General features: G+C 37.8%; 1 long non-coding RNA gene across 1 annotated transcript; it reads right to left on the reverse strand.

Moving 5' to 3' along the window:
• Window positions 1-1,364: 1,364 nt before the first annotated feature.
• LOC118653679 lies at window positions 1,365-7,793 on the reverse strand. The gene is made up of 4 exons (XR_004966867.1): window positions 7,664-7,793; window positions 7,203-7,288; window positions 2,033-2,122; window positions 1,365-1,741 (listed from the first exon to the last, which is right to left on the reverse strand). It is a non-coding gene; the product is annotated as an uncharacterized LOC118653679 (long non-coding RNA).
• Between the last annotated feature and the right edge of the window lie 277 nt (window positions 7,794-8,070).

The raw sequence follows: 8,070 nt of genomic DNA on the forward strand, positions 1-8,070 counted from the left end.
CTGTGAGATTGAAGCCTGTTTAAGCCCATTCCTTTGTTGAGCGTGAAGGGGAAGTTTGCGTGCTCAGGAACCTGGGGAAAACGGAGATTTGAAACAATCCTTGGTACAGAAGGTGAAACTGGGCCTCATATGGTTCTAGCTCAACAAATTGCTTCCTCTGGGACTTTAGTCCAATCCCCTGAATTTCTTCTGTAAAATGACAGAAGATAAATAGTTTCTAAGGTTTTCTCAGGTTATGAATCATAAGGCCTACCCTCCAGTTCACCCAAACCGTTGGAAAGGCCCAAAGACTTCTCCCAGAATTCTCAGATTAGGAGTGCTCCGAGGCTCAGCCATCCTTTATAATGCGATTCTATGTCATGAGCTGGTGGGCTTGGCTGATTGAAAAATTTCAGTGTGTATCTTCTCCTTTTGAAAAATGTCTCTTTGCAAAAGTGCAGTGAAGGCCTAGGGAGGAAGGGAGGGGGGTAGAGGGGGTTAATGGGGGGGGGGGGGGACATTCAACAGTAAAGATAAATTAAAAAAAGAAAAATGTCACTTTGTCATCATTAACTTCATTGTTCATGGAAACATTCTTTTTGGAGAAGAAAGTGGTGACAATCAGTCCAAAGTCTTAAGTATTTTATGCCCTGTCAAGAAGCCATAAAATCATCAACTATCACCACTGAAAAGATTTTCCAATCATTTCAGTCAAACATTTATCCAGATTAGAGAGGGGTTATGAAATTCTACATGCATTGCATTGCTGATTTCCCATCCTCTGTGATTTTTGTGCACAGTATTATTTTCTTGACCTATGCCAAAGTAGACTTTATTATGACAAGTATGAACTACCAGGAATACTGTGGCAGCATGGACACTATCACTGTCTTTGTCAGTGTGACAGCAGACAAACTTCCTATACTATTTAAATGCAGCTCAGAACAGTACAAACTTTCTTACAAATTTCACTTAGCAGCAGAAACAATAAAAAAAAAATTATTTGCCCGTCCTTTCTCTAGCTGTCTTTTAGTTGGCTGACGTTTGCCTTCCAGTAGATTTCTTAAGAAAGGCCCTTAGGAACATTAATTCATAAGTCCTTACATGTCCCAAACTTTGCCTTGAAGGACAATTTGGCTGGCATTATCCCCACCACAAATGACCATAGTCGTGAGCTTCTCATTGCATCCTTCCTTTCTTTGAAGAAAGATGGCATAACCAAGTTTTCATGAGAATAGTTAAAATTATTACTTGAAGGGCTAAGAGAGATTTAAATGAACTTTCAGGGAAACTATACTCTACAGCGTTTGTGTCTATGCCTCTAGGGAAAAGTGGTGTCTTTTCCCTGAGAAGTGGTTATTGAAACAAGAACAAAATGGTCTTGGATTTGAGAGTTGGCTGGAAAAACGTGTTTCTAATCTGTTTATTGTTTGAGAAACAAAACAAAATAAGCTGCTCAGTGAATCTTATGATTTGACCACCACATATTTGGTTAGTATTCAGCAGTAATTATTAACAGTCCACTTCTATCTGCCAATAAGTATTGATTCTAGTTTCCCTGTGGAGAACAAACAGACAAACCAAACAACCAGGAACCCTTCTCTTTGCCATGAAGGAACGTGCATTACAATCCAGTGTTGCTCTCTGTTGTTGAGAGGATGGTAAGATAGCTCTCTAATCAGGACTTTTTCTTTTAAGTTTCAACATGAGCAAAATGAGCAGCGAGCATTGTTTGTTCAAGATCAAGACCTTTTACTGGAGCCTGTAAAGGGGAGAAAAAGAAAAGTCAGCATACCACAGTGTGCTCAGGAATGTGTGACTTCAAACAAGGCAGTGTTTTTGGTCTTGGGCTCACACTATCCTGAGAAATGTTACCTTCCACTTATTAACTTTCCTCACTAGAAATGGAAATATATCTAATTGTAAGTGAGTTGGAGAAATCATGATGGAATTGCAGACTCTCAAAATCAGAACAGACAGCAGAGGTCATCTAACCAAATTATCTCACTGTCCAGATGAGGAAAGAGTAATCCAACCTGTTTAAAAGCCTCACCAAGGTCGTGTAACGAGTAGTTTTAAGAATGAAGCCAGGTCCAAAAGTGGCTCATGTTTCCTCATATAATGTTCTTTCTGTCACCTGGTCCTAATTTTGGAAGAGAAAACAAAGACAAAGACACACAAATTATTAATTAATTTAGTTTGTCAGTTTTTTTGAGAATCTAGTCTTTGAAGTGTCTTCATAACTTTTTGTACACAGGTTGCCCACTTTTTACAAAAGAGAGAAGTTCTGTCTTAGCTTTCTTAGCTTAATTTAAAAAAATATTGGGGAGGGAGTTCAAAATGGCAGCACTGATCCTGAGATCACCTCTTCTCACACACAATAAATCTATGCTTACGTATGGAATAATTACCTCTGAAGGGGACCTAGGAACTGAATGAACAGAGCACCCACAACAAAGGATAACACTGTAAAGGATAGCACTGAGAGAAAGAGATAGTCACATTGTGAAAAAGAAACCGCACACCCCAGTTGCAGTGTTTCGTGGTCAGGAGGCATCTCAAAGGTATAAAACTTTTCCCTGAGGAGTGAGGGATTTAAGAGCCACATCAGGCACTCCAACCCTTAGATCTTGCACAGGAGAGACGAGCCTCCAAAACATCTGAAAACTATAACATACAATGAAAAAATTGAATATGACACAAATAAATGAAAAGATATACCATGCTCATGGATTGGAAGAATTAATATTGTTAAAATGTCAATACTACCCAAAGCAATCTACAGATTCAATGCAATCCCTATCAAAATGCCAATGGCAGTTTTCATAGAACTAGAAAAAATTCATTCTAAAGTTTTCATGGAACTGCAAAAGACCACAAATAGTTAAAGCAATCTTGAGAATGAAGAATAAAACTGGAGGGATCATGCTTCCCGATTTCAAACTATATTACAAAGCCATAATAATAAAAACAGGTACTAGCACAAAAGCAGACACATAGATCAATGGAGCAGAATAAAGAACGCAGAAATAAACCCACTTTATATGGTCAATTAATCTATGAAAAAGGAGGCAAAATATACAATGGGAGCAAAAGTCTCTTCAATAAATGGTGTTGGAAAAACTGGACAGCTACATGCAAAAGAATGAAACTAGACCACTTTCTTATGCCTTAAAAAACAATAAACTCAAAATGGATTAAAGACTTAAATGTAATAGATGAAACCATAAAACCCCAAGAAGACAACATAGGCAGTAAACTCTTTGACATCAGTCTTAGTAATATTTTTTTGGATCTGCCTCCTTGGCAAGGGCAATGAAATCTAAAATAAACAAATGGGACTACATCAAAGTGAAAAAGCTTTTGCATAGTGAAGGAAACCATCAACTAAACAAGAAGATAACTTGTTGAATGGCACAAGATATTTGCAAATCATGTATTTGATAAGGGGTTAATATCCAAAATATATAAAGAACTCAGACAACTCAATAGCAAAGATAACCAAACAATCTGATTATAAAATTGGAAGAGGACCTGAATAGACATTTTTCACCCTAGCCAGTTTGGCTCAGTGGATAGAGCATCGGCCTGAGGACTGAAAGGTCCCTGGTTCGATTCCAATCAAGGGCACATGCCTTAGTTGCTGGCTCTATCCCCAGTAGGGGTCATGCAGGAGGCAGCCAATCAATGATTCTCTCTCATCATTGATGTTTTTATCTCTCTTTCCCTCTCCCTTCCTCTCTGAAATCAATAATAATCTATAATAATAAAAGCGTAATATGCTAGTTAGACCAGACAGCCCAAAGACCTTCTGGACATCCTTCTAGATGTCCTTCTGGATGACCCTCAGGATGAAGCCAGGGCTGCGAGGGCCGAGGCAAGTCTCCACAGCTGCGAGGGCCAAGCCCCTTGCATGAATTTCATGCATCGGGCCTTTAGTACAAAATAAAATTGGAGGTTCTGATCATCACCTTAAGAGTGTAATTGAAGAAACAGACACAGATACAGTTTAGAAGGAAAGAATCATGATTCTCAGTATTTTGAATGGTATGAGTTTTCTATATAAAATATCCTAAAGAATCCACACATAATGTTTAGCACTTAAGGGAGGATATAACAATTCTGCCAGGCCGAGGAACCCCACCTGCCAGCGGGACCCCGCTCACTCCACAGATGCCCTTTGAGCGCCGGCGCCGCCCCAGGTGTGGCCGGTGGGGAGGGACTGCCGGAGGTTGTCTCCAGGGCATGTCCGGCCTGTCTTGCCCAGTCCTGCCCCACCCACCACCTTCTAATTAATTTCTTTTCAATGTGCACAAATCCATGCACTAGGAAACTAGTATTTTTAAAAATTTAATTTTAATAAATAGACGTTTTTCTAAAGAAGACATGCAGGTGTCCAGCAGGTACATGAAAAGATGCTTAACATCACTAATCATACGGATATGCAAATCAAAACCACAAGGAGATATCACTTTACACCTGTCAAAATGCTGTTATAAAAAAGACAACTAAAGAGTGTTGGTGAGAATGTATAGAAAGAGAACCCTCATGTACTGTTGGAGGGCATGTAAATTGGTGCAGCCACTCTAGGAAACAATATGAAGGTTCCTCAAAAAAATTAAAATAAGAACTACTATACAATCCAATAATTCCTCTTATCGGTATTTATCTAAAGAAAACAAAAACACTAATTTGAAAAGATATATGCACCACTATATTAATCACAGCACTATTTATGATAGATAAGATATGAAAGCAACCTAGTGTCCATTGATATATGAATGAATAAGAAAGATGTAATATATATGTGTGTGTGTGTGTGGGGGGGTATGGGTATGTGTATACAGAAATAATACTCAGCCATTGAAAAATAAAATCTTGCCATTTGCAACAACATGGATTGGCTTAGAGGGAATTATGTTAAGTAAAATAAGTCATACAGGGAAAGACAAATACCATATGACTTCATTTATATGTAGAACCTGAAAAATAAAACAAAACTAAAACAGACTCATAGGTAAAGAGAACAAACTGATGATTGCCAGAGGGGAGGATGTAGGGGGCTGGGCAAAATAGGAGAGGGGGATTAAGAAGTACAAACTTCAAGTTACAGAAATAAAGTCACAGAGATGTAACGAATAGCAGAGGGAATATAGTCAGTAATATTGTAATAACTTTGTATGGTGATAAATGGTTACTGGACTTATCATGGTGATCATTTAATAAGATATATAAGTATAGAATCACTATGTTGTACAACTGAAACTAATATAGTATGTCAACTGTGTTTCAATGACAAAAAATTGGAGACAATATTGAATGAATTACCTATTTCAGATACCACAGTGAATACACCCATTACTATGAGGCCAAGAAATGATAAAATTTAGTCTGCATCCCTCTTCACAGATTAGAGCTAGGCCTAAAAGAACAAGTTACCCAGCATATCCTTGGCATAGCCAAAAGAAAGATCTCTGACTACTACCAGCTGCACCATCTTAGGCAAGTCCTTTAACTTCTCTATACTTCAGTTTTCTAATCTATAAAATGCATATTATAATAGGACTGTCCTCATAAAGTTGTTATGAGGACCAAAAGCATGAATATATATATAATTTACATATATAATTATGTATAATATATAATTTTTATAATTCTTTTGAATATATGCTATATTATATATATTTACAAACTGTGTGGCCACAGTTTATAAATATATAGGTGTGTGTTATTCTACTTCTGTTACTGTATCTGAAAGGGTCTTATTCAACATAACACACTTTGGGGAACGAGCGTATGAAAGGGAAGTCTGAATTAGGAAAAAATTCCAGATGAAATTAGGAAAAAAATTCCCCTATGGTACAGAATTGCACAATTAAGTAAGTCTGAGAGTAGAAGGAGGTCAAGGGGGAAAGACTAAAGTGACACGACCACCCTTTGCTACAAATGCTGGCCGAACTGTAACTGAAACTCTTGGGGTGCCAGTTTCCTTAGTGGCCAGCAAGCTTGTTGAACAAAAGGCAATCTGGTCTGAGTCTATGACTTTAAAGGACTTTCCGAGGTTGCATAGGTAGCTCTTGGCAGAGCCAGGGCTGAAACTCATGTTTCCTGGCTCACTTCCTTTTCACTTCTCCTTTCTTGCTCCTATTACACAATTATTTTTTTATTTCTGTTGGGTAACTTTTTGCTCTTTTTATTTTTTCCAGCTTTATTAAGGAAGCACTGACAAGTAAAAGTTGTACATATTTAAGGTATACAACTTGATGTTTTGATGTAGGTACACATTATACACTAATCGGCACAATCACGTTAACTAACATGCTTATCAGCTCACTTTCTGACCATTTTCTTTCATTTTTTTTTCTAATGTGGTGAGAATACTTAAGGTTTACCCTCTTAGCAAATGGATCTCATACTGTAGTTAGTTGCCTTGTTTCTTTACCCTTTAAGTTTGGAGTAGCTGCCTAGTCTTTCCTGGGTTTTCATGATCATGACATTTTTAAAGATTACAGGCTAAATAGCTTGCAGTGGTTCTCAACCTTCCTAATGCTGCGACCCTTTAATACAGTCCTCATGTTGTGGTGACCCTCAATTTCATTGTTACAAATTGAACATAATTAAAGCATAGTGATTAATCACAAAAACAATATGTAATTATATATGTGTTTTTCCGATGGTCTTAGGCGACCCCTGTGAAAGTGTCATTCGACCCCCAAAGGGGTAGTGACCCACAGGTTGAGAACTGCTGGCTTAGAGAATGTTCCTTCATCTGTGTCTGATGCTTCCTGTGATTAGATTCAGATAATACATCCTCTGAAGGAATATCACAAAAGAGATGCTGTGTTCTTCTCATTGCAACCTATCAAATGGTACATGATTTCATTTTATTGTTGGGGAGGTTAACTTTGATCACCCGATTAAGATGGTGCCTATCAGGCTTCTTCATTGTAAAGTTACATCTTTACACTCTGTAATCAATAAGTATTTTGTTGTGAGTTACTTTGAATTAATATAAATATTCTGTTGCTCATCAAATTTAAAATACTCTCACTTATGTATTATATCATTATGGTCTCATGGATCTGTTGTATTCAATGAGTTGTAATTTATTACTGTTATTTATTTTGTTGCTAAAATTGTGCCTGATTTGACCACTGCTATGTGCCTTCAAGCTGATTTCTTTGTCATGGTGAAATGTCGTTACTTTTAAAGAAATAACTTACTTTTTGGTACAACAGATGATCTAGGTTCAACTTGTATTTTCTTGGCTCCAGCCTTGGAATCAGCCATTCTTCCAAAGAGGTTGGCTCTGTATAGTGAAGAATTACTTTTAAAAAGCAGTATCTGGGACCCACGTGTATAAATTAATATTTGAGGGTTGCAGTTCCTGGACTTTCTGAGTGGCCAGAGCTAGAGAACACACATGGGCATGCGCACACACACTCTCGCACACACACGCACACGCACACACACATGTTCACATCTATATTTTTGCTCTTTTTAAATTTGAATTTAATTAAATTGGATAATTGCTTTATCCTAAAATTTTTAAAAAGTCATGCATTCAATTTATTTATCTCATCAATATTTGAGAGGCAACAGGCTGTATGGAAATAATAATGAGCTAAGAAATAGACCTAGTTCCGTTATTTAAGAGCCATGTGAACTTGGCCCAACAACTTACCTTTGCTGAGTCTCCGTTTCTTGAAAATGGAACGAATCATATCCACTTCTTGGATTTGGTGAGAATTAAGAGAAGCTGTTTTTCATAGACCTAACACTCTACATCTCCTCCCTTGTGTTAGCCAGTACTCAGTTATAGTGATGAAAGGTTTTTCACTTAGTTGTGAAAGAGAATTTTATTTGTGTTATGTAACTCAACGGTGGAAGGCAAGAAAGAGGGGTGTGGTGCAAGCAGGAAGTCAGGCACTGTCCTGTTGCTCCCAGGTGAAGTCAGTTGGAGCCCACGCAGACTAGAACCAGAGACAGCTGAGAGCACGAGGATCTAAGTCAGTGGTTCTCAACCTTGGCTGCACATTAGAATCACCTGGGAATCTTTTGAAAATACTGATTTCCGGGCCTCATCCTCCA

The sequence above is a fragment of the Myotis myotis genome, unplaced genomic scaffold (assembly GCF_014108235.1).
Source record: "Myotis myotis isolate mMyoMyo1 unplaced genomic scaffold, mMyoMyo1.p scaffold_m19_p_1, whole genome shotgun sequence".
Classification (NCBI taxonomy): Eukaryota; Metazoa; Chordata; class Mammalia; order Chiroptera; family Vespertilionidae; genus Myotis; species Myotis myotis.